The sequence below is a fragment of the Vidua macroura genome, chromosome 6 (genome assembly GCF_024509145.1).
Source record: "Vidua macroura isolate BioBank_ID:100142 chromosome 6, ASM2450914v1, whole genome shotgun sequence".
In the NCBI taxonomy this organism is placed as follows: domain Eukaryota; kingdom Metazoa; phylum Chordata; class Aves; order Passeriformes; family Viduidae; genus Vidua; species Vidua macroura.
The window spans coordinates 6,313,409-6,338,149 of NC_071576.1; positions in this window are offsets into that span (position 1 = coordinate 6,313,409).

The window sequence follows — 24,741 nt, forward strand, 5'->3', positions numbered from 1 at the left end:
ATTTCAAAGAGTGCAATTAAATATTCTGAGTATCATTTAAAATATTTACAATTCTCTTAGCCAGATAAGACACAATATTTTTAGTTGAAGATATTCCCCAGACATCTGCTTTTTTCTAGCCCATATGGTGGAATGTGTGCCACATCTCATCTGTACGTTATGCCGTACAATTGCTGCCAAAAAGGATTCTAAGTTACTATCTAAAGCAAAGCTACTCAGTAATCTGGCAAAAACCCTTCCCAGAGCTCTGTATTTCATAATCTCTGAGCAACCAGACAGCAGTGTCTTATTCTGCCTTTTTTTTTTTGGAATAGTGTTGGAATGTGATGGACTCATTAGTGGTGTGCTGGATTAGTCCAAGACCCTCTAGAACAAGAGGTTATTCCTCCAGCTCATCTGTATCTGTTCCACCAAGGACCCTTCACCAGTGGATTCTTTCCCACTGGTCTCGTTAGCATAAACCAAAGGCTGCAGTGAAACTGTCTTGGTTACTACCTAAAGATTAAAGAACAGCAGAAATGTGTACTGGGGCTGTTTTGTTGCTAGAGCTACGGTCTTTGTACTTTCTCTGCAATGTTTTGGGGAAGTGAAGTTTGGTTTAGGACATTCTCCAATTAAACTGTAATTTATATACTTTATTAAATGTGATTTATAAACTAAATTCTGCTATTTAAATGCATATAGCAGCTAGATTTAAATGCATATATATATATATATATATTTGAAACCCTTCTATATGGGTTTGACACCAAGAATTGACACAATTAAGATTCTGAAATTTGATTGGAACCTGGTGACATTCCAGGTTCATATCCCAAGTGCTGGTGGCCTTTGCTCATGCCAGAGGTGGAAGTGTGTAAGAGTGAATGTACATTTCAGCGAGAGCCTAAATTGCTCAAGGCATTGTGCTTTAAAACCTCTGTACTACAAAGTCTGTTCTACAATAACAGGAGTCCCTGAGACTCTCATTTGAGCTGTGTCACCTCTCTGTGCTCTCTGAAACATTTTGAGCAGCTGTGTGATGTGTGCATCGAATGAGGGGTTCTACTTTTACACCAGTGTATATTGTTATTGTGTTAATCACCCAATGCAGGCATCTGGCTGAGTTTAAAATCACTGCTGAAAAAGTTTCTGTGCCTGGTGTCTTCTTATAAGCCTCTTCTTTCTCCTTTCTTAATGATGTCAGCTTCTTCACCATCCCTATGGAGTTAGCTGCAGCTCCTGGACAATTAATGTAGGAAGACACGTAGGATATTAGCTCAATAAACCCATTTCTGCTGTATTGCTTATCAGCTAGGGTCGACTTAGTTTCATGCATTTATTCTGGAGGCAGAAGCCGTTTGCATGCAGCTTTTTTACTGCAAATGATATTTTCCTGACCTGTTGTCTAAGCCAAACACGATGTCTGCAGCAGAAACATTGCAGGGAAGAGGAATCAAGCTTTTTAACAAGGTGGAGAATGTAGAAGATTCTCTCTATTTTCATGTCCTAATCTTGAAAGAGGTGAAAGGAAAACACCATGAGCCTGCTAAAACCCCATTTCAGTTTTTGCTTTCCTTGCCCTTTTCCATATCAAGAGCTGCCTGTTCCTTTCCCATTACTGAGGGAGAGGTGTGAAATGCTCTTTAATTTTGTCTGAGTCCTGTGAGTACATCCTGTTGCTGGATCCTCTCAGTTCAGCTGTTCTCTGTTGCAGAGACCTTACAGAGTGTCTTTCAATTGTTGTCCCTATTACCCATCTGTGACATTTACTTTCTCTTGCTATAATTCTTGTCCCTTCCCACTCTCAGCAGAGGTGGGTGGTGGGGAATAATTGCACCCCTTTTTATTTAGGTTTTGGTGCCTTTCACTGGAATTTTTATAGACCTCTTGATATTCTGAGGACCTGTCTTTGCCTTTCCCAAGTGTATAATTATTCTTGTTATCTTTAATTAATATGTGCACGTAGGTATATCAAATTAATTCCTTCTCTTCCCTTGCCTTATTATAGCTCTGCAATAGGGGCAGTTTTGTTATCTCTTATATATATTTGTTATTCTTTCTCTGTTTGGGGCCTCTCCATTATTGCTTAAGGGACAGCTTGTGCTGTGAGGAGGGTTTTCTGCTTTTTGGTAGGGTCATTGCTCCAGTTAGAGAGCCCAGGTCAGCATGGTTGGATGGCAGGTTGCAATGAGATGCTGTTCCACCAAAAGCTGGCTAAGAGAATCAAAGGGAAAAAATAACTTTCCAGCTCTGTTTTTCTTGCAATGTAAGTTATATTCACTTAATGTATTCAGAGTGTGATTAAGACCCCTATGGTTTTTGAGAACAAACCAGATAAATACTTATCATAGAATGATGGAATGGTTTGGGTTGAAAGGGACCACAAAGACCATTTAGTTCCAGCTCCTCAGTCTTGGGCAGGGACAGCTTCCACTAGACCAGGTTGTGTATAAATGTGTATTAGGCCCTCGTTCAAGGAGGCATCTGCAGTGCTGTGCTTCAAGGGACAGCCTATGGGATATGTTGAACTGGAGCATTCTGAGCATGGTCAAACACGACAATAAATTGCAGAAGTCAGTGCCCATTAAAAAGCACAAAAACCCCCAGATTTCAGGAACGCGTGTGTTCGCATTTTTGTATCTTATTGGCAGACAAAGGAGCTGGACTGCAAAGATGTTTCTGTTGTATCTATTTTGTTCCCCTTTACAGTTCTCCACAGGGTGTCAGGGAAGCTGCTGGTGAGAGAGCTCAAAGTGCTGCTGTTGCTGGGAGGGGATTCTGCTTTCCTCCCCCACCACAGAGATGCAGGCAGCACTCGCCCGTGGGCACAGGCACTGGCCAGAGAGGAGCACCCACAGCTGGGCTAACGAGCACCAATTGAAAACCTGGCCCAAGGTAACCCAGCATGGGCAGGAAGGGTAGAAAGCACAGGTGAGGAGCAAAAGGACAAAAGATTTTGAAGTAGCCTCTTATGCAAATAATGCAAAAGCCTTTCACTTGCCTATACTAATCTTGAAGAAATTAGCATTTAATTTCTATAATTAGCCTTTCATGCACTCCAAGGAAGCGAGCGTACACTTACACACTCATTCCCGTTTCTTTTATATCTTGAAGGCTTTGCCACTCTGTTGCTAAGGGGAAGCAAAGATTGGAGATGGAGAGAAATAAAAAGCAGAACTTGCTCCCAGGTGTTAGTGAATCATCAGGGAATGGAGGTTTTTGATAATGTCTAAAGGAAGGCAGAGGGGAAGTGTGTGGGTGTAAATTTAGTTTTCCTGAAAGGTGCAGAGCTGACAGAGCAGGGACTGCTGTCCAGTGAGTGCAGAGGACCAGAGGGGACAGGGCTGGTGCCCTCTCTCTCTCTGAGTCACACACCTGGTCCTGAGCATCAGACCAGCACCCTTGGTGTTCCTTTGGGAAGTGATGGCCTGAACAGAGTCTGTTCAGCACAGAGAAGAGAAGGTTTTTTAAGAAAAGAGAACATGCCATGGAGGTATAAAATCTTAAATCTTAAAAAAATTGATCAAGGTTTTCTTTTTCCTTAATTTCAAAACCAGGAAGATACTAGGTGGAGCAGTAAGGTAATGAATAAAAATATGAGAGTTGGAAGGAATTCTCCCACATATGTTGATGATAACTGAGTCTGTGGAATAAACCTAGGGACTTTTATACCATGAATTTCCAAAGTTAGTACTGTCTCTTAAATGTATATTTCAATATTTGCACCATAAATCTGATCCTGAGAGTTGCATTTTTAGTCCTGTGGCTGAAATTCCCCTGTCAGCAATTGATGCAGATCAAATGTTGAATTTCAAATATGTGCAGCAATCCACAGATCAAAGATTGTGCATGGAAACCTTAGCAAACAGCTAAGAAAAAAATCCTGTACTCTGCTTGTAGGTAGCTGGCAAACAGAAGAGCTGAGGGGTGGAGAATGACTGGAGTAGTTTACTATGAAATATCTCTGGGATGTAATTTGTCATCTGTGGCTGAACATTATAAAGTGCTGCTGTAGCCCTGCCAATAAAATACTGATAGTGGAACTGCTGCCCAGCTGGAACTTGCTCAGAAAACAGATACAATTATTTAGATTCCATAGTCTTTGGACATTGATCATGTCAACAAAGACATCCCACAATTATTAGGTGCCAGGTGATCTATGTTACTGTTCTGTAAGAGGTTCACACTTCCCCTGCTGTTCTCTCAGCAGCTTCTGCCATGAGCCTGGGATGTGCTGAATGATTTTATTCCAGATCAGAAGAGCTGAGCTGACTTGAGCCCTTGCCAGGGGTTGGGTGCATCACCTTCCAAGCTGTGTTCAGCCACCTTTGCAGCCTCCTGCTCCATGCACTCTGCCATGCAGGATCCTTTCCTCAGTCCCTTTCTTGTGGAATCTGTGGCTAATCCAGCTGGTGCTAGCACCCAACACACATATCTGCCTGGAATACCTTCTCTGCACCACCCTCCCCACAGAAAAGACTGAAGGAAGATGAGAATGGTTAATTAGGAGAACTGGACCTTAAGTATTACTGAAAATCTAATAATCAAGCAAGATAAAGGACAATAGGCAAATGAGAAGTTTTTGGGATGGTCCTCTCTTCCTCAACCCACTAACAAAAAAAAAAAGTTGATATTCTATATTCTATATTCTATAGACTGTGGCAAAGCATCACTTGGAGATGGAAGAGGTATCCTTTCATCTAGAAGAAACTATAAGAATTAAACAGTAGCCAAATGTCAGCTTGGTTAGTCAATATATTGCCTCTGACTTTCTCCTGAAACTCAAATACTGCAAAATTTTGCTGAGGAGATTATTTTCTGCCCTGTTTGTTTGGGGATTTTGAAGCCTTGTTCTTTCACTTGCACACAGTGGATGACCTTGTCTTTGTCCTTCTGTTCTGCAGCAGATAAACTTCACAGCTTTTAATACCTGCTAAGGTTTTAGTGTGGTGTTCAGGCTTTCCTCTTGTGGTATGACTGCAATAAAAAGTGTCTTCCATTTTGAAATATTCTGTTAGATTAAGGTTTTAAAAACAAACATGCACTCTCTTCTCTTTTTAATGTTTTTGGTATGATTTCCTCACCCCACTGCTCCTCTTCTCTCCACTGAGTCAAGACTCTACTGAATATTTCACTGGTGTTTCATCTTGGTTCTCTGAACATCATTACTGAGTGTGATGCAATCTCCAGAAAGTTGTTGATTTATTAGTTGTTGATTTATTAGTGTCTTGAAGCTCATCAATGAGCTGCCAGGCTCAGAGCTGGAAATGGAGCCATTCCTTGTGAAAACTTTTTAGGAGGGAGAGATGTAAAAGCAGAGTCATTCGTCCACACTCTAATATCAGAGATGAGAAGCCATTTCTCTTGTTTGCTCCTGCTTCTAACAGTCCTGCATATTTCAGATAAGTCAGTAATTTAGGACTAGAAATGTTACCTGTTAATGCCATCTGAAGTCAATGAGGTCAGCTGAAACTGTATAATCCAGAAACACTGAAAATACAAGAAAAGCACCAGGAAGTTACTGGTGCTTAAAATGTTGTTTTGCTATCCCCTGCAAACAACCACAAAGCTTGATGATTCAGTGCATCTGCAGTTTCAGAGACGTATATTGAGATTAGAAAGGGAAAACAACATTATACTGCTATGCAAAGCCTGCAGCAGGCAGGAATATATTCTCACACTTTCTGTGGGACATAAAGAGGTAAAACCCAAGCAATCACCTTGGATGAATTTGATTTGTTCAAAAGCATGGGCTAATTCAACAATAGGAAGGGCTATTTGAAGTTCATTATGATAAAGCTCTCAAAAAAAAAAAAAAAAGAGTTCATAACAAGACATTTCATTCATTTCTGTCTGTGACTCGTCCTAGAAAATCTAGGAATAGATTATCTAGAGAATGTGACTGGTATTTTTCTTTCTTCTTTCTTCCTTTGCCTTTTAAAAGCAAAGCATGTGGGAGTGTAGGAAGAATACCTTCCAGTTTCTCAGGCATTATTTCCCTCAAGATTATTATGACAATACCCTAGCAGTATTTTTGTATACGTATATATATGCACCTTGAATTCAAAACACCAACAAAACCAAAACTAAAAACAGAATCTAAAACTCCAGACACTTGTTAAATCTAAGCTAAATTCCCTGCTGGGCCTGGGTTGAGAGGAGAGGAGAGGAGAGGAGAGGAGAGGAGAGGAGAGGAGAGGAGAGGAGAGGAGAGGAGAGGAGAGGAGAGGAGAGGAGAGGAGAGGAGAGGAGAGGAGAGGAGAGGAGAGGAGAGGAGAGGAGAGGAGAGGAGAGGAGAGGAGAGGAGAGGAGAGGAGAGGAGAGGAGAGGAGAGGAGAGGAGAGGAGAGGAGAGGAGAGGAGAGGAGAGGAGAGGAGAGGAGAGGAGAAACTGCTTGGAGGGCAGTGTGGCAGAGAAGCCTCTTGGAGCTCTCACCTCCACTTGGGCAGGGTGAGAACGTGTCAGGGAGGGAGAGACCAGAGTACCTGCCTCTGCTTCATGCTGGGGGAAGGAGCTGCTGCTAGGAATAGTTCCAACATGCTTCTTATAGAGCTCTGTGCTTTTAAAAGCAGCAGTAAGGTGTAGCACAAGCAAGTTGCTGTACACTTGCTGGTCGTGTTCATGCTGTTCTGTCAAAAGGGCCCATCTGTGTCCTAAAAACCAAGATCTCTGGCTGTCTCTGTCATGAATCCTTTGGAATACCCTTCCAGATGCTTCCCCTGAGAAGTTCAGGATATTCAGAGCATCTAGGAAATGTCATATCTATGTTCTATAGGATTTTCTTTCCTTCAGTCTTGGTCTGGTCAAAGGCATTGTACCAAGCCATGTGTCTTGACCCTTGCTGCCACTGAGTACCACTCTAGCAGATTTTTTATTTAAAAAGTCTAAATCACACGTACAGGCAGTTATTATTATTATTATTGTTGTTATTATTATTATTATTATTATTATTATTACTATTATTATGTTGTTGTTGTTGTTGTTGTTGTTGTGGTGGTGGTGGTGGTGGTGGTGGTGCCACCACATGTTCAGGCCCCAAGCTGGTAACCCTCAGTGCAGTGTGAGCACAGGACCTGCCCTTGCCCCCTCCATGTCATTTTTAGGGACTGTGAGGTGGGGAGAAGCTCCTGGCAGCCCCAAGTCCAGGGCTGAGGGACTTCAGGGACACGTTGCTGTTGCAATTTGTCCCAATTTGTGACCTCCCTACCCACCATTTTGGGGAATTAGAGTTCCTTGCTCTTTGGCAGTGCCCAACCACTGACTGTGAGCATGGACAATCTTCTTTAAAGGTGTCCTCAAACAGGAAAGCTCCATGAGGAGCCAGCAGTGAGCTTTTGCTGTGGTCTGCAGCAGTCCTGGAGCCAGATTACATTAATATGGGTGAATTTACTCTCTTGGACTCCTGCACCAGGGGGCTGGTTGCCTTCCTTAGCTTTGAAAGGTAGAGCCCAGAGTAAAGACTTCTGGCAGAGCTGCTCTGAGAAGGAAATCTGTAACAGAGAAATGAAAATATTGAGTAGTGGCTGGTGGGTTGATTGCTAAAAGCTCTGTTTACAGGCTCAGGTGCTTGGGTACAAAAGATCCTTGGCTATTTGCCTCTCCCAAGGGTAGAAGTGTGGGGTCAGTTTAGTTTAGAGCTAAGCTGTTTTAGCCATTTAAGATTTTGCATCTGACATTAGTGCACTGGCCCATACAGAAAAAGAACTGATTCTCATCCTGCTTTAAAATTCAGATCAATAAAAAATTAAGCCCCTGCAGTAGTCTTCTGTTTTGTTTTCTTTTTAGTTAGCTCTATTGGAAGGACTTAGAGGATTAATTTCTCATATAGTTTCTTTCTATTCAGGTGCAAATGAGCAGAACCAGTGACTGCATATGTTGAGTTCTTTATCATTTGTAGCTGAAGCATCAGAACTTGAAGTTTTTCTGGAAGCTGTTTTGGGACAGTCATATGGGACAGCTCTTTTGTGGTTATCATATGAATGATGGGCAAACTCTATGTCACCCATGTGGTAACAAGTTTAGGCCAGGCCAAATGGGCACAATTTGCTTTATCTTGGGCTCTCTCCAAGCTGTAATGAGAATTTTTTCTGTCCTATCTCCCTGCTTTGATTTCAGTGGTAGATTTGTAAATCTGCAGGACCAGAAGGAGAATTACTGACCATCTATTTTGACCTCCTCCTCAGTAAATTTGATAATGTTTCCCAATCAAAACACTTACATGAGCTAAGCGAAACCATTATTTTAAAAAATAAAATGAAATAATCCTGTCTTCAATTAAAAATTGCCTGAAATGGCAAATCCAATGATTTAAAACTTGGGAAATTAGTAATCAGTCCAAAATTTTAATATCCTTGGGATTTAACCAGGTTTTTAAAGCTACTTTTTGCAAGCCTCCTTTCAAGGTTTGATAAAAAAAGCCTCACAACTCCCACCACGAAGTTCTGCTAGACTTACTATCTACTTTCAGTCTTCAAAGCATGTGTGGGTGGTGATTGATGTAGATGTATTGCAGAGTGAATATAATTGTCAAAAATGTTAAAGCTCTTCGAATTTTCTGTTTCTATAGAAAAATGAATCTACTCCTTTTTTTGCCATGAAATACTGAAGTTGGTATTCAGTTGTCTTATTTATGGAGAATGAGAATCAACACATGTTGTTTTGTTAAGTTTGGGTCTGATTCCCACACTAAATGTGCTGTGGTTTGTCCAGAACTGGAATAATAGTGTTCCTTGCTGAAAACAAATACAGATTCATATCTTGTTCATATATGTAAGATGATTTATAGGTGCATTACTCACACATCCTTTTAATTTGTATTTTAAGTGTAACATCTAGTGCACATTTAAAATATGTCAGTGCTAATTCACCAGGAGAAATCCTTACCCCATTGTATTCTGTAAGGCTGAAATTTATTGTCATTATTTTCCCTTACACTAAGTGTAAGTTTTTATTCTCTACAAAGCAGTGGTGTATGACACTTCATTTGAGGCATTGCACCATTTTGTCACCTACTTTTATGGACACTGAGGCTTACAGCCCTGTTTGTGGCAGGCACCCACAGACACCTCCCAGGGACATGGTCTGTGCCCTGATTACAAACAGAGCAGACAGAACCAGTGCAGAGTGAAGCAGCTTGTCTGGGATCACAGAGGAGATCAAGAAGGGAGCTGGGAACAGGAGACAGCCATCCTGCCATGCCAGGCCGGGCTGTGAGACTTCTTGTGATGTTTAAATCTGAGACTTTCCAAAGAATTGAAGAGGAGCACTCTATTAGGAACAAAACTTTGCTGGCAAAGCAGTAAATGAGGTGGTCTCTGAGAGTGGCAGCTAAGCAACAATGTTACAATAGTAAATAATTATCAAAGTGAAAAAAAACCCTCAGTTAAAATTAATATTGTTTTAACTGTTTAAATGCTGACCTTGCAGCAGTGACTGCAGTGGCAGTTCAGAGTCTGGAGGTATCATTTTCAGAGTTATCTGCAGAATTATCAGCGGCCAGCTGATGATTATTTTTCTTGCAAACCATTTTGTGTGCATATACGAAAATATTGTTTGAGAAAATTTGGTGCAGTATTTTACCAATTTCTCTGTGTATCACAGGAAAGATGTCAAAGCACAAAAATAGCTGCCAGCAGAGCACTGCACTCATCCCTCCCTGTTTGGCTTGGGCTTGTGTGGGAAGTTAAGCTACAATAACAACAGGCTCCACCTGTGGTTATCACTGCAGCTCATTTACCTGCAGGGAGACTGATGAACTTGGAAGAGCAGCATCTTTTTGTGCTCTTTGTCTTGACCTGAATGAGTCTGTACAACTAATTAGTGAATTACCACAGTTTCAAAGAGAGAATTTTACTTACCCTGAAATACACCATTTTTGAGAAAGGAATTTAAATATATATTTTTCTTGAAGCAGTGAATAAATTGAGATAATCAGTATTTTGCTTTATCAGGTTATAACTGGATAGAAAATTGAGGATTTTGGTTAACTGGAGATTCTAGAATCTCAATGGGAGTTACAAGAGAAACAACTGGATATGAGGCAATCCTGGAGATTGCAGATACTGGGGAAAAGAAGTAGCAAAGGCCATAGACTTTTGGGGACAGAAATCACATACCTGCTAGGTTTGACCTTGTATATTAAGCTGTGCAGGTGAAGGCAAGAGCTAGGCTTCTGAATTTAAATAGACCCAATTTCCCCAGAATGAGGGAATTGATGGGCATCTATAATTGGGTGATGCTACTGCAGGGTCACAATGGAGGCGGGGAGGTCAGCCTGAAGGTAAGACTGCAGCTGCTAATGGCTCAGCAGAACCTGTTCTTTCTGGAAATAAATATTTAGAGGAGCTGCAATGACTGTGTCTAATAAAGAAATTTTGCATGCAAAGTATGAAAGAAAGCAAGGCTTATACAGACTTTGGGACAGTTACATGGAGATCAGTCAGAGACACAAAAGTGACTTAAAAGAGGGATGAAAAGAGAAAATTTTACATACAGTCTATAAAATCTGTTTAAAAAAATCATTTTTTACTCTGGAAAAACTGGTCAGAAGGGGTGGTATGTAGCTTGGTTACTGCATATTTAAACACAGACTCAAATGTGTTTGTTACAACCATACTTGGTAAGGAGTCTTCAAAACAAAGGGACAGGGAAATCCTGATATTTTTTTTCTCATTTATTTGGAGTAGACTACAAGGATCCTGGGAAAATGATTGTACATTCACATCATGCCATCATCCAAGTACATGGAAAATGTTTTTATAGGCTGCTGAAGATTTGCCACCAAACTACAAGGGCTTTACATCACATCTCCAACAATCTTCAGCACTAACAATGTACAGTTAAATTTTGGGGTTTCTCTGAAGCATCTTGTTTCCTTCCCTCTTTTCCTTTTTATTTTTTTTTTTTTTATTTCCTTGTGCTTTCTCCTTGATTCTGGTGTTTGCTGCAATGTGGTGTCATTGGGGGTTCTTCAGTTTTAGTTTTGATCAACAAGCTTGTGACAATGTCTTCTCCAAAGGAGGGTGTATCCTCCATGAATATTGTATTGTTTTGTTGTTTTACTGTACCAAACATTACCTGGGGTGTATTTCAAAAGAATATGTGGGATGTATTTCAAAAGAACCTTAGATGAGATTTTAATGGTCACCAGAACTTGTGGGTTCTTCATGAAATATTTCATGAGGTGATTTGTGATTTATTCTTGAATGGACTTCTGGAAGTCCAAGTCCCTCCTCTAATCAAGGATGGGTTACTTCAGGTTGCTCAGGGCCTTGTCAAATACAGTTCCAAACATCTCCAAGTATGGAGACTCCAGTTTGGACAGCTCATTTCAGAGTTTTACTAATCTTACAGAGAAAAAACGTTTTTCTTTTCTTTATAATTTCATTTCCTTTTTTTCTTTTTTTTTTTTTTGAAGAGGAGGAGGAGGTGGTTGTGGTTTATGCAACCCAGTCTCTAGGTGGAATTACCATCCTGTCCATTTTTTCTTGTCTGATCTTTATGCATCTTTAAGAAATATCTGACAGTAAGTCCTGCTAGTAACCAAACAAGATGTTTGCATTTCTGAACATTTTTACAGTGAGGAAATGGAATCCCCCTTGAGGTCACCTGCAGTTTTAAGTGTGGAAACACCTAGAAATCTGGTCATGACCAGGCAGTTGTGGCAGTAACAACTTCTCCCTGGTTTATCTCTGTTTCACAGTATTTGGTATCACAGTCAAATTGTGTTATACCTCAAGAACTTAGGTTAGAGAAATACCCCAGAAATGCCAAAACAAAGCAAGGGTAAAATGTGTATGGAAACTTGGCCTTTCAAATGCATTTTTACTTCCCCCAATGGTGGCAGCTGAGATATCAGGATTTTATTCTATTTCAAGTCCCTCTTAGGCTTGTCAAATAATCCAGTATTTTCCAGATTTAAAGCATTTCAATTGTAAATCCATCCAAGTCCTTTTGAGTAAGAGGGTGCCTATGTACAATATCCAGTAGACATTCTTACATAATTTCAGTACTCTCTTAAGAGTAAGTTATTAATTAGGCTACCATAATATTCATAACTGCGTAATTTAGATCTGCTAAGCTCTAAATGCAGAGATTTTTTTGTTTCTTAAAATTGCATTCTAGCTTATAATTAGTGTCTTGAAGCAACGGAAGGATTTTCTGTTTTTCTCACCCTAAAAGCAATTTTTCCTTCCAGTCTACTTATTTGTATGTGAAGCTTGATAAAAATGTGGCATTTGCAGGCAGATTCTGGGGAAAACATGGGAAATGAGATATACATTTGGAAAAATCTCAAGAAAGATTGCAGGTGAACAATTATACACAGAGAGATGTTGGAGGGATCTTAAGGCAGAGAAATGGCATCTGTGTGGGAAATTGTATATATTTGGATGCATTCACTGTGGAATTGACTGCGAAGATAAGAAATTAAGGCAATCACTCTGTGCTCCTGATGACAGCCACCATCAGTACCATCCTTTCTCAAGCTGCTGAAGCAACAGTGCTATTAGCAAAGCTTTTTTATTCATTTATTTTCACCATCATTTATTTGACCTGTTCTGGTTTTATTCTTAAGAGGAAACAAAGGAGATGGAATTTCAAAGACTCGTCTGTGGTGAGGGATGAGGCTGGGATAAAAATAAAGAAACCAGGCAAGAGAGTCTCAGGTTTCTCCACTGCTGGTGTGTTTTCCTGTCTGCTTTCCCCTTGCTTTGCACAGCAGCACAAGGGAATGCTGTTATGTTGACTCTGGTTTGTAGTATTCATGTTCAGCTTCAAGTCTTCAGTGAGGTTCAACTATTCTCTTAGTGCTCTATAAGCAGAATCTTGAAACTGAATTTCTTGAGTTTGTTCAGTGTGTTGCAACTGGCTGAAATATCCAAACATAGTCCACTTCAACTAGATTTATCTTCTTGTGGTTAAAGCTGTACGAATCACAAGACAAGTGTACCCAGGCAGGTTCAATGCTTTTTGATCCAGTACGAAACCAGAAGATTTGGAGTCAACACTTTGCTCTTTAGCCCTTTTGCAGCCATCCCAATCACCTGGCTGACAACAAATTTTGTCTTTAAGTTTGCTGTGGGAGCGACTCCTTCACTAGTGCCTGTGACAGGAATCTTCCAGCTTGGAAAACATTGTGTTTTGCCTTCAGGAGAAGGGAACCTCCAGGTCTAAGACTGCAGACATCCTCAGGCCTTGAAAGGGACACTATTCCTCTCTCAAAGCCTTTCTTTGTGCTGTCCCATGTGAGGTTTACGTGGTCCTAAGCCCCTAATGGTGAGCAGCACAGGCAGCTGGGGTGGTCTCATCCCACAGAGCTGTTTTGTGAAGCAGCACTGACCTGCAGCAGCTGGGGATGTGACCAAGTCCTCCCAAAGCCAAGCCTCGAAGCCTCCTTGTTACCACAGCAGCGAATGCGCCCATTGCGGTGAAATCTCCTCCTTCTCAAGTAAACATATGCTGAGGTTTGTGCTTTATCACTTTGAAATAAGATTTTCCCAACTTTGCTAATTAGCAGCGTTGCCCAAACAGAAAGAAACATATGGCTCGTGCCGTGCTGACTTGAAGCCTTTGGAGATTCACTGGAGAATAATTAAAGTGATTTTGATTTACTGGCGTGATGAAGTACGAGCCACTCTCATTTGGCCTTATGTCTAGAAGCTCTGAGACAGTGAGGCACCTTAGCAGGAGAGCTGTAATAATTAACACGAGCCAGATTGTTATTATTGAGATAGCTTTGTTGCCGTTAACAATCATTTGTAATTATCAAGAGGCTTTACATAATTCATGCTAAAACCTCACGTTTACCTGTCGCTGGAACCTCGTGGTTAATTCAATTTATTTAAGACTGAATGCTTGAGGCGTTGCAAGGTTTCAATTCTACTTGAAATCATGTAGCTGGTTATAATGAAAAATCTCTCCTGACAAATGAAATTTTTTCCTTTTTTCTTTTTCTACTGATAACACCAAGGAACATGCTGTCCACTGCAGATTTTGGGAGGCATACATTTATCTCCATGTTTTCTTTTTGAAAACAGATGTGCATGAAAGTGCATATTTCTTCACTGAAAAAGTGAAAAATTTTAAAACTAAAATTTTGACTAAGATATTCAAAACCAGGTCAACATCTTCCCTGGAAATCAAAAAATAAGAGATTCTGATATACATAAAAACTCAGCTTCCTCCTAGGAGCAAATTAAGGCAGAATTTTTGCCAGCATGGATAATTCACTCTGTGCTCACCATGAACTGGAAATAAGTGAGCTTGTTTGCACATCACTGTAAATTTTACTCCTCAGATGGCTGCTTAACAAAAGGTGTGTCATCTCCTGCAGGTTACTTAATAAGAACACAAATTCCTCTGAATAATTTGAAATTAAACTGTGTAATGTGGGTAGTGGATGTCATAAATAACACACTGCTTATAAATATACACCTCTTAGAAAATGCAGAATAAATAACTGATGCCAAAACCTTTGTTCAGAGGCAAAGGGTGTGAAAACCATGAAATAGGAAGAGCTTGAGCTTTTTAATTGAGTGTCATGCCAATTAATTTTCAAAATAGGGTTCTCTGGACTCTGTTTAATGTAAGCTTCTAGAGATGCTCCAAGGTGTGTCTGCATCTGAATCTGCACAAGTTGAAACTAAAGCCAAGCCATGGTTTGGTTTGAATTCAGGATGAAATCTAAGGTGCTTGGCAGGCTCTGGTGAAGCTGAACAAGTGGAAGGATGCCTGGAACCAGATAAGTTCATGAACACTTGGTCAGGTACAGTCTGATGGGGACAGTTCCTCTTGAAGGTTTCATCCTGCCAGGGAACTGAAATTGCCTTTTTAAAGTTTTGAAGTTAAAATTGTTTGACTTTTTCTCTCAGGAAGTGCATCTAGATTGTGTCATCTGAACTACAGAACTTGCTTGATGCTATAAATGGGACTTTAGGAGGCTTTTGAAAGTTTTTAAACAACTGAACCTTTAAGCTTGATTTTTCTTAATTAATAGTAGGAGGTGTCTTCACTTTAGATACTGGATCTTCTAAACTGGTGTAAAAATCTTACCTCATAAGATGAAAAATTATTTTAGTTCTGTAAATTACTGAATATTTCATGTGTCCCTTTCAGAAAACAGATGGAAATATGCACTTTGGGAATGTTCCTCTCTAATGTAGATGAGTGACTGCAAGTAATGTAGAACTGCCCTTTTTTCTTTTTTTTTTTTTTTTTTTTTTTTGAGGTAGAGGAAATATATTTAAGGTTTTCTTGTTTTATCTTACCAGGGCCACCAAATTCTGTGCTGGAAAGAGCTCCTACTGTTTTTCTTGGCATAACCTACTATGCACAGATGTCACCTTCCTGCTTTTGACCAGACCACAGAACCCAGGAAAGCAATTTCTTCCCCATCCTTGCTGGCATCCTCAGGAGACGGGTTCCTTAGGACTCTGATGTGAGACAGAAATGGAGCAGGATTTTGCTGGAGGGGGATGCTTCGTGTTTGAGGAAGTCAAAGTTAATCTGTGCCTGAAGAAAGAAGAGGACTTGCATTTTGTATGGGCAGCTGCCATGCAGCTCCCTGCTCTGGTGGAGGGCACTATAAAAACTTTGGTGCCTAAGTAATTTGTGATTAGTTGAAAACTGTTGTGTTTCATTGCTCACACATGTTCTACTCAAGAAGAAAGTGTAAAATGGATCTGAGGCCCATCCTAAGTGTGAATCTTTGTCTCTCTCTCAAAGAGCAAAGCTCTCTTCCAAAATTGTAATGCTGTGTGTGACGCAGGAGTTGCCATGGAAAAATACATTGAGCCAATCATTCATGATTTATTTATAGCAATTAGAATGCACATCCCAAGATCCAATAGTAACTTTGATTTTAAAAAAAAATATAAATATCATCCAGACAAAGGATTGAAGCATGTAAATTATTGGGAATGCTTTTGAGTCTGTATGGTTAATATATTATTTAAAAAATTGACTATGTATGTTCCTGGACAGGGCTTTGAAATGTAAGTGCTGCTGATATTTGCTTCTATATTTCTGCTGCTGATAATGTTATTGCTGTTGTTCTACACTTACCATCTGTTCAGTGCCTATTTAATGGGTATAGTAAATAGCAGTTCAAAGTGAGATTTTTCTTCTAATCATCTCTTTTGGAAAACATTTGTGTAAAAGTGAATGCTTTGGATAAATCTGTACACCTGTATCTTGCTGGAAGCATGGTGCCCAAGATCCTTAGAGCTGGATACACTTGTCTGTGGTGCTTTAGCTACTACAGGCAGTGAATGCCTCCCTCCTGATTGCTTCAAATTGCATTCAGTGAGAAAACTTTTATTTATCTATTTTGATGAACATTAACTGTATTTCGTTGTTGACTTTTTTGTAGGCAACTGCTGAAGTATCGAAAATTGGGATCTCCTGCACATGAGGAAATCTCAACATCCAAAACTGTGGCTGCCCCACACCTGGAAGTGTTCAAGGCCAGCTTGGATGGGGTCCTGAGCTGCTTGATCTAGTGGAAGGGGTCCCTGAACCAGGGGTGACCTTTATGGTTCCTTTCAACCAAACCATTCATTGCTATCTGCTTTATTTTGGGACAAATATAAAAATCAAACAACCAAACCCACAAGTTTTCAGGTTAAAGTATTTCTATTTCTCTAATGAGTGTGGACTCTTTAAGGTTTTCTTTTCTTATTTTTCTCCTCCAGGGACATGTCTTATGGATACTTTGACTCTGTTAGTAGCTAAGGAACTTCTCTGGAGTTTATTGCCCTTGTCCTTCTATGATTATGTGGCTTGCTGAGTTTCATTTCAATTTGGCAGTTCATGGAACTGTCAGCTCTCTTTGATGTATGTCTCCCTCAGAGGTTAAATCAATAGGTTTTTTTAAGCATATCTCTTGCTCTCCATGAGGGAAATACTGGAGGAATTGTGATTTTTAAGCTTTCATATTTTGCACTGACAATGTAATGTTGAGGAACAAAATCTACATTAACAAAAATCTGAGAGCAATTATTGCGTAGCTGGTTTTAATTGACCTGGAGTTGATATGAGGAGTAAAAAACTTGAGTTTTCAGTGCTGTAGAGCTGGGTAGGGCAGAGATTTTTCTCATCATACTCGTGCCTGTCTCATTCTGCACCAGTTCCATGAATCAGTGGACTCCTGATGGGAAAGGCTGCCAAACAGCTGCTGGAGCTCTTGGGCTTGTGCTCCTGGGCTTGCAATCAGTCAGGATTCCTGGGAGAGGCTCCTTACCAGGGAATGTGCCTTCATCTGCTCCCAGCTGGTCCTTCACATGCTCCAGCTCCCCCTTCCAGATGGCACCACTGCATCTGTGTGAGGGGTGAGGTGAGTTAGGGAATGAGAGAAGGGTCAGAAAAGAGAGAGGCTGTCACAGCTATGCTGACCACACCAGCAGCACGAGGCTTTGAGGATCTGATCTGAGTGCATCCACACGATGCACTCGGTTGGGTGAGGATCTCATCCCTCAGCTGCCTCCACATCCTTCCTTGGTTTGGCCACAGGCTGATAAGCAGCTGCTCCTGAAGGGGTTTTGCTGCATCCCTTTGTGTGCCACAGACTGTACCTCACTGTGTGGGGGTTTCTCTGGCATGAGCAATAATTTTGTAGCCACAGAAAGATTTAAAATAATCTTGGGGTTCTTTTGGAAGTAGCAATAGAGAGCTGTGTCTGTTGAGAGAACAAAACATCAACAGTGCTGAAGCTGAGTAGAAGTTATACCCTATATCCTCTCTGCAAAACCAGACTCTGAGACTTCACAGAGAAACAAGCTGACAACCAAGAGATTGTTTTCCAGCTTTGCCAGTGGGAATTACAACTACACCTGACTGGAAGCTTCCTTTGTCTGCAGGCTGAAAGTGTGGCAAACACTCTCCCATCTTTATTAGTTCAGCTTTCACCTCCAGTAATGTAGAGAAATGCCTGGGGTTGGGATGGCATTTTGAGCTGGGATTCATCAGCTTCAGCTGGTAGACATCTGCACTTCAAACAGACTTCTTGTTGAGTTTCCCTTCAAAGCTGATGAAGAGAACTGGATACATTTAAGAAGTGATTTATTTCATGCCATGACAGCTATCCAAAATCGGTCCGACGTATTGAACCTTAAAAGTTTCTCTTCCTTCATTGGTGAGAAAGGAGTCTGGACAAACAACTCCTTGTCTGTTTACATTTTGCTTAGTTAAAACTAAACCTTGCGAGTTGTATTATTTATACAAGCAATACTTCAGTCAAAGGAAGCTAACATCTAACAGAGGACAAGCTGTTCTCTGCTTGTTTCTTTTGTGACAAAATTTGCTGGCCACAGATTTTTGCCCTGAGTGAATTGCCCTTAACCTTTCTGGTGATACAGACACATGAACCTGTTAATATTTGCAAGGATCAACTGGATGGCTGCTCAACTGTATTTTCCTAGACAAAAGCTGACAGGTTTTTGTTTCATTTTTTGCCCTAGAGTGAACACTTTCCAAGGTGTAGCTGTCAGCTATCCGCTAAAGCTGAAGAAACAAGAAATGTGTTGACCCAGCCATAGCACAGACCTCACTTGCATGCCTGAAGGCTCTGTCTCCAAATCAGCTCTGAGACTATCTGCAATTCCCATCCCTCCCATTTTAGGTTTATTAGGTGTTTTCCATGTGTTTTTCTAGTCATACATTAGATGTTTAGGTTTAAAGCTTCTACAAATAAATATCTGGGCTGTGTGTGCCCTCCTGTGAGAGGATGTTCTTGTGCTGTGGACATCTGAGGCACGTGGACATTGCAGTGTCACTTTCTTGTCCTGGGTGGGGGGCACAGCACAGTGCTGCAGCCACCATCTCAGGGGTGGTGGTGCTTCTCTGCTGGTCACGGGCAGAGGAAGAAAAATGCAAACTTAAATTATTTTCTTACACCGGTGAAATCAAGAGAGCTCAGATGTTTATTCTGGTGTAAATGGCAGTTTAAATTTACCTGTAGCCACATGGAGCTGAGAGATGTGTGATGGACAGGGACTGTTCATTTCCTGGCTGGACTGGAAAATGCTGGTCAGCACTAGGGCTGTACCTACCCCAAGGGATGCCCTAGTGTGCAGTGAGTGATGCTGAAGAGACCTCCTTTCCCTGTGTGACAGCAGTCAGACTTGTGCCCTCTGAATCTCCTCTTAACTCATTTGCTCCATCCCTGCAAGACTGTCCTTGAGGAGGTGAGACTGATGTAATTCTGTCTGTCCCAAATCAGTTTCTACTGATGGGACCTGGAACAGGAGAGGAGTGTCTGACAATGAAGCCTAATGTATGCTCAGCAGTGCCCCTCAGCATTCTTTCCCACCCTGAATGTGTTCTTTGAAAATTACTGGGATATGAATGGTGAAGGCATTTTACTTTGTGTGGGAGGACTGTGCATGTGAAAAGCAAATTTTAATATTTCATGAAGGGTTCATCTCCTAATGGCAGGAGGGTTTCCAAACTTAAGGCTATCACAGGGGTGCCAGTGTTGACGAGGACTAGCAAATTTACGATCTTCCTCCCCTCACTGGCAAACAGGGAATCGTCACAAACAAAGGCAGAAGTCTTGCAAAAGCTGATGTGGGAGGCACAAATAAAGCTGTTGAGGAGCTGAGCTCATCCACCTTTGTGTCTGCTGGGAGGTCTCTCTAGTGAGCTGTGGCGAAGCAGGGATGGACAGATGCCAACCTCACATCCTCCACGGGCTGCACATGGAACACGCTCCTGCAGCACCCACACCAACAGGTCATGTTCAAACAATCAACGTGATTCTGTCTGTGATTCTGGGGTTCCCATAGCAGTTAGGAGACAGTCAGGATAGGCCTGATTTGATATGTTCTTGGAAGTATTGCAGAGCCCAGATTCACCTCTCCTGGCAGCAATGCAGTGTCTGGCCACTACCACATTCCTGGGCAGCTGCCAGGAGCTTTGGCAGGGTTCAGCTGCCCGTTGTGGATTGAGTGATTCATGCCCTGGTGTTGGAAAGTGCTGCTGACTGTGTGCCTGCTGTCTGTCCTGGCTGTACCAGTCTGCAGAGGTGGGCACGTTTGCTTAGGTCATAATTCTTTGATACTGGATTTTTTTTTCATCAGTGCTGGAGGGACTTGTGACTTTTATTTATGGCACTGTAATCTTTGTCCATTTACCAATGTGCAGATTTGGAAACATGCTCTGTTGGACAATTCTCTTCTCACTGGTTCCTCACTGCCTAAAGCTACCCCAAACCCTCCTCGGTGTCTGTTCTTAAACATTTCTCCATCAGCGTCTGCTTCCTCCTCTTCTCTTTCTTCAGCTGGAGGCATGACATCATCTCATTCCTCCATCTTTCCAGATTGTAACAGGGCTTGGATTGAAAGCAAATTTGGGGAATTTTTAGCTGAGTCTGGCCCAAGGGTTGAATTAATTTTGGACCACACAGTGCTGTGGAACCTAGAACAGCAGCAATGAATGCCACTTGCCACATGACAGGAGAAGAAACTAAAAGGCTCCAGCAAAAGAGCTGTTGCCACAATGTGTGCATTCCTCAAAATCACTGAGGGCAGACCAGTGCCCTGCTTAGTTTGATGTTTTCTCAAATTGGCAACTTCTTGTTATTTTTAAACAGTACGAGCAGTTCAGGATGGTGTGAGCCAATGAGGTTGTCTCTACAAATTAAGATATCAAACAGCTCAAATATCTCTTCTAAGCTCACCTAGGTTTGAGTTAAAAGATAAAAAGCTGGAAATAAACCCAGAGGCTTATTTTTTTTATTCAACAGTAGCCCTTAGATCTTGGTTTATGACTCAGATTTCTATTCCATTCCATGCAAATCCCCAAGGCTGGCAGGAGTGTTGATCTGCTGGAGGGTAGGAAGGCTCCACAAAGGGATGTGGACAGGCTGGATCAATGGAGTGAGGCCAATTGTATGAGACTCAACAAGACCAGGTGCCAGGTCCTGCATTTGGATCACAACAACCCCAGGTAGCACTGCAGGCTGTGGGAAGAGTGCTCAGCTTGTGCCAGGAGAGGTTTAGGTTGGATATTGGGAAGGATTTTTTCACTGAAGGGATGTCAAGCACTGGCACAGTCTGCCCAGGGCAGTGGGGGAGTCACCACCCCTGGAAGTATTTAAAATAGCGTAGATGTGGCTCCTGGGGACCTGGTGAAGTGATGGGCTTGGCAGTGCTGATTTAACTGCTGATGATCAGTGCTGATTTAACTGCTGAAAAAGGTCTTTTCCTACCCAAATTATTCTAAGATTCTGTGAGAAGAGAATCTCTTCTAAAAGAAGAGTCTCTCTTTTTAAAACTGTCTACTATGTAGGCTATGTATGAAACTTTCTTCTGAGGCAGGAGAATAAATATTCCCATATAATATTAGAAAACCCCTCAGCATTTGCTAGGTCACCCCAAAATCTATCCCAGTTCTGGATGTAAAACTGTGCAAGTTTTACTCTTAAAACCTGAAGTTTTAAGTAATCTATAGGCTTGTAAAGAGTACAAAAGAGAAAGTGAAGTTAGTGCAGTCTCTATGAGCCACTTCATTTTTGGTTGATGAGACAACCAAAAAGAAAGAACCATTGGTTCTCGTTAGGAACCAATATTGACTCATGGGAATGTGAACCTGGAGAATCCCTGAGAGCCCAAAGTTCACATCACAAACAGTGTAAATTGCAAGCTTGAGCCCAGCTCTCTGCTGGAGCATTAACTCTTCCCCCCAGATGCTTTTTGTGGGGCTGCCAGGCTGAGCCACCAGCTGATGTGTGGGGCAGAAAGGAGCAATGCACATCTAACCTCCCATGCCAAACGTGCTGCAAGGAGAAGGAAATCTGTCTGCAAGTAGAAATTCCTTTGTGTTGCTTTGCTGCACGGGGAGCAGGGGTGAAGGCTCATTGCCAGCCACGGGTAGGAGCTAAACTTGATGAAGTGGATCACTTTCTGCTGTGACACGACACAAAAAGAGCATTTCTGCCTCAGATCCTCTGTGGACTGAGCTGGGGTGCTGGCTTTGTAAATGTTTATAAATTCTTGTGCCTGCTTCCTGTAGCCCTCAGCAGGTGATGCAGCACAGGGAAAGGGGGGAGAGGCCCAAAGTTGTTCTCTGGAAGGCCTTAGGGAGCTTCTCTTGGTGGGAGGGAGCATGGTGGAAGCTGGGGTTTGAAATCATAACCTGACTTCTGGGTAGTTCAGAGCTTTTGATTAATCTGAGAGATAAAAAGGAGAGCAATAATGTGAGTGGTATTGAAACTGTGGGCAGATGATTTAGATTTGGTGAGATTGAGAAGCTGGCTTGTACCTAAACATTTTGTTTCAGGTTTTTCCTCGAAAAACAGGCATAATAACAATTTTTTTTTGCTCATGCACCTTTCACTTACCTTTGTTTTAAAAGTTTTATGTCAAAAATACCTCATATATGAATTTCCACTTAGCATAATGGAACGTGCATAGCAGCTGCATTTCCTATTGGTGCTGCAATACCAGGAGTTTGTTGCTCACAAAAGCATTTTATTTTACGTCTCTACAACAGTATAGAAAAATCAATGAACTTCTAATTAAGACTTAAAAAGAAATTTAGGCTAGTACTCTAATCCTAGATCAATTTGCTTTTATTTCATAACAGCATAAAAATTTATCTGCTGAGACTATTATTAACTACTTCAGCTTTTGGATGCCCAGATACAACACTTTGGAAGAAGTGCAATTAAATTATTTATTTCACATCCATCCTGAAAATTCATGAATAATAATAATATTAAGGGAGAAGACTTAAAACCCTGGTTTTGTACTGAAGGAGGGGAAAAAGGCTCTAGATACAAAAGACATTTGCTGCATGAAGTTGTCTTCTCTGTGGAAATGTAGGTACCACATACTATTGGTCTGAGGTTTTGCTCAGGAATGTTGTGAATATTTGTGCAAGAACAAACAGCAAAAGAGCACTTTTTTGGTAATTTAATTTTCAGAACTAAAAACCAGAGATGTATCTAGTGAGTATGGACTGCTGACAGACAAAACTCAGTGCTGGTGGTATTTAGTCTGAGATGTTCTGTTACAGAAACCAAACTACTGCCTCTCCTCCACAGCTCTCAAAAACACAATTGGAAAAAATTGCAAAGTGTAGAAATAACACAAATTGTAGAGCTGCAAATAACCTTATCAGGCTTAAAAAAAGGGCACCTAAAACTCAAAGCAAAATCTTTACATGCCATTCCTGCCAAGTATTTCCATGTCTGCTCATTGGACAGAACACAACTTGCAGGAGGACCTGGAAGTCCCATCCTCTGGTTTCCACCTCTTACAGATGCTCATTCCCCAGTCAGAAGACAGGATATGGGAGGGCATCTAGAGGGAAAACACCATTCAATAAGTTTCTGAACTCAGAGGTAAGGTTTTGGACTCTTTCCTCTCTGTTAGTGAAATGTGTAATTATTAGAACTGTGGGACTCAACGTGTTTTGAGATATTGTACTCCTGCAACAAATCGACTGAAGGGCTCAAAACTTTCGGAGGAGTTATGTATGTGCACACACTGCCAAATGGCATCTATTGTGCAAGATTAATTCTGTTTGAAAATGAAGGCAAGAATGGTAATGATGACAGAAAGATGTTTTTCTTCCAAATGAGATTGAATGAGGTTTGAATTTGACATAGGAAAATTAAACCACTGTTGGACTAAAGAAGACCTTGCTGTCAAAAGCATAAGCTTTGGAACTATGTCTAGAGAAAAATTGGCAGTTTTTGTGAATCTCTGGTTTGTGTTAACAAAGCCAGTCTATTATAGTTGGATTGAACTCCTTTACAAGATGTGCTTTGTGGATGATATAAAACTCCTTTATCAGAGATCAGAGAAGGAACAGCACAGGATCCTTGTCCACTCACAAGCAGACAATGTGAGAGCTGCTGTAGCCTCAAATTGATTTTCTGGCAAGCAAAAGTAAAATGATTTATTTTCTTTTATTAGAAACCTATTGAATTATAAAAGTAGTTGTGCGCTGCATTTAGACATGTAATATGTTTAAATTCTGTAGGTGAGAAATCTCCTCCCCTCTTGTTATCTGACATGTCTGGTGATAACCTCTAGTTCTGTGCTGATGAAATCAGATATTGAACTGCCTGGATCTGCTGTTATTAGAACTGATAGGATTCGGAGTCTGTAAGAAACACAAAGCTTCCATTTGACCTCCAAAGGCAGAGGATCAGATTTAGGAAGGAATACAATGCTCTGCAAACAGGTTCCTTGCAGGGTTGGGGGGGGAGTGAAATGGATTCACCTATTTCCACGTTTGAGCATGGGAGGATCTGGGCTTAAATTCAGCTTTCAAAATCAAAGTCTAGAGTTTTACCAGAAAGCTGCCCAGGATCTGATGTGAGCTCACAATAGGCTCTTTGGTTCACCTATTGCCTTAATGCAGGAATGGTATAATATTTAAGCCACTTTATATGGTTCACATAATAGCAACCATCATGTCAATAATAAAGTCCCTCTGGAATCTGCCAAACAAAAATGCTAGACTTTTTTTGTAGGAACTTTCTGCGTTATAAATGATGGTTTATACATCTGAAAAGTAGTTTGAGAGGACTGCTGTCTCCAGCTCTGTTTTAGAGTGCTGGATCCAGAGCTTTTTAAACAATTTATAGTTCACTTTGACCTGACTATACTTCTGGAATGACCTTTCTGGCATGCCTCAGCATGGGATTGACAGAAGTTAAAACATCCTTTTTTCCCCCCCACAGATTTCAAATGCCTCAGACCTGCTGATTGCAGCACAGCCTGGACAGCAGACATTTTTTCTGCATGTTGC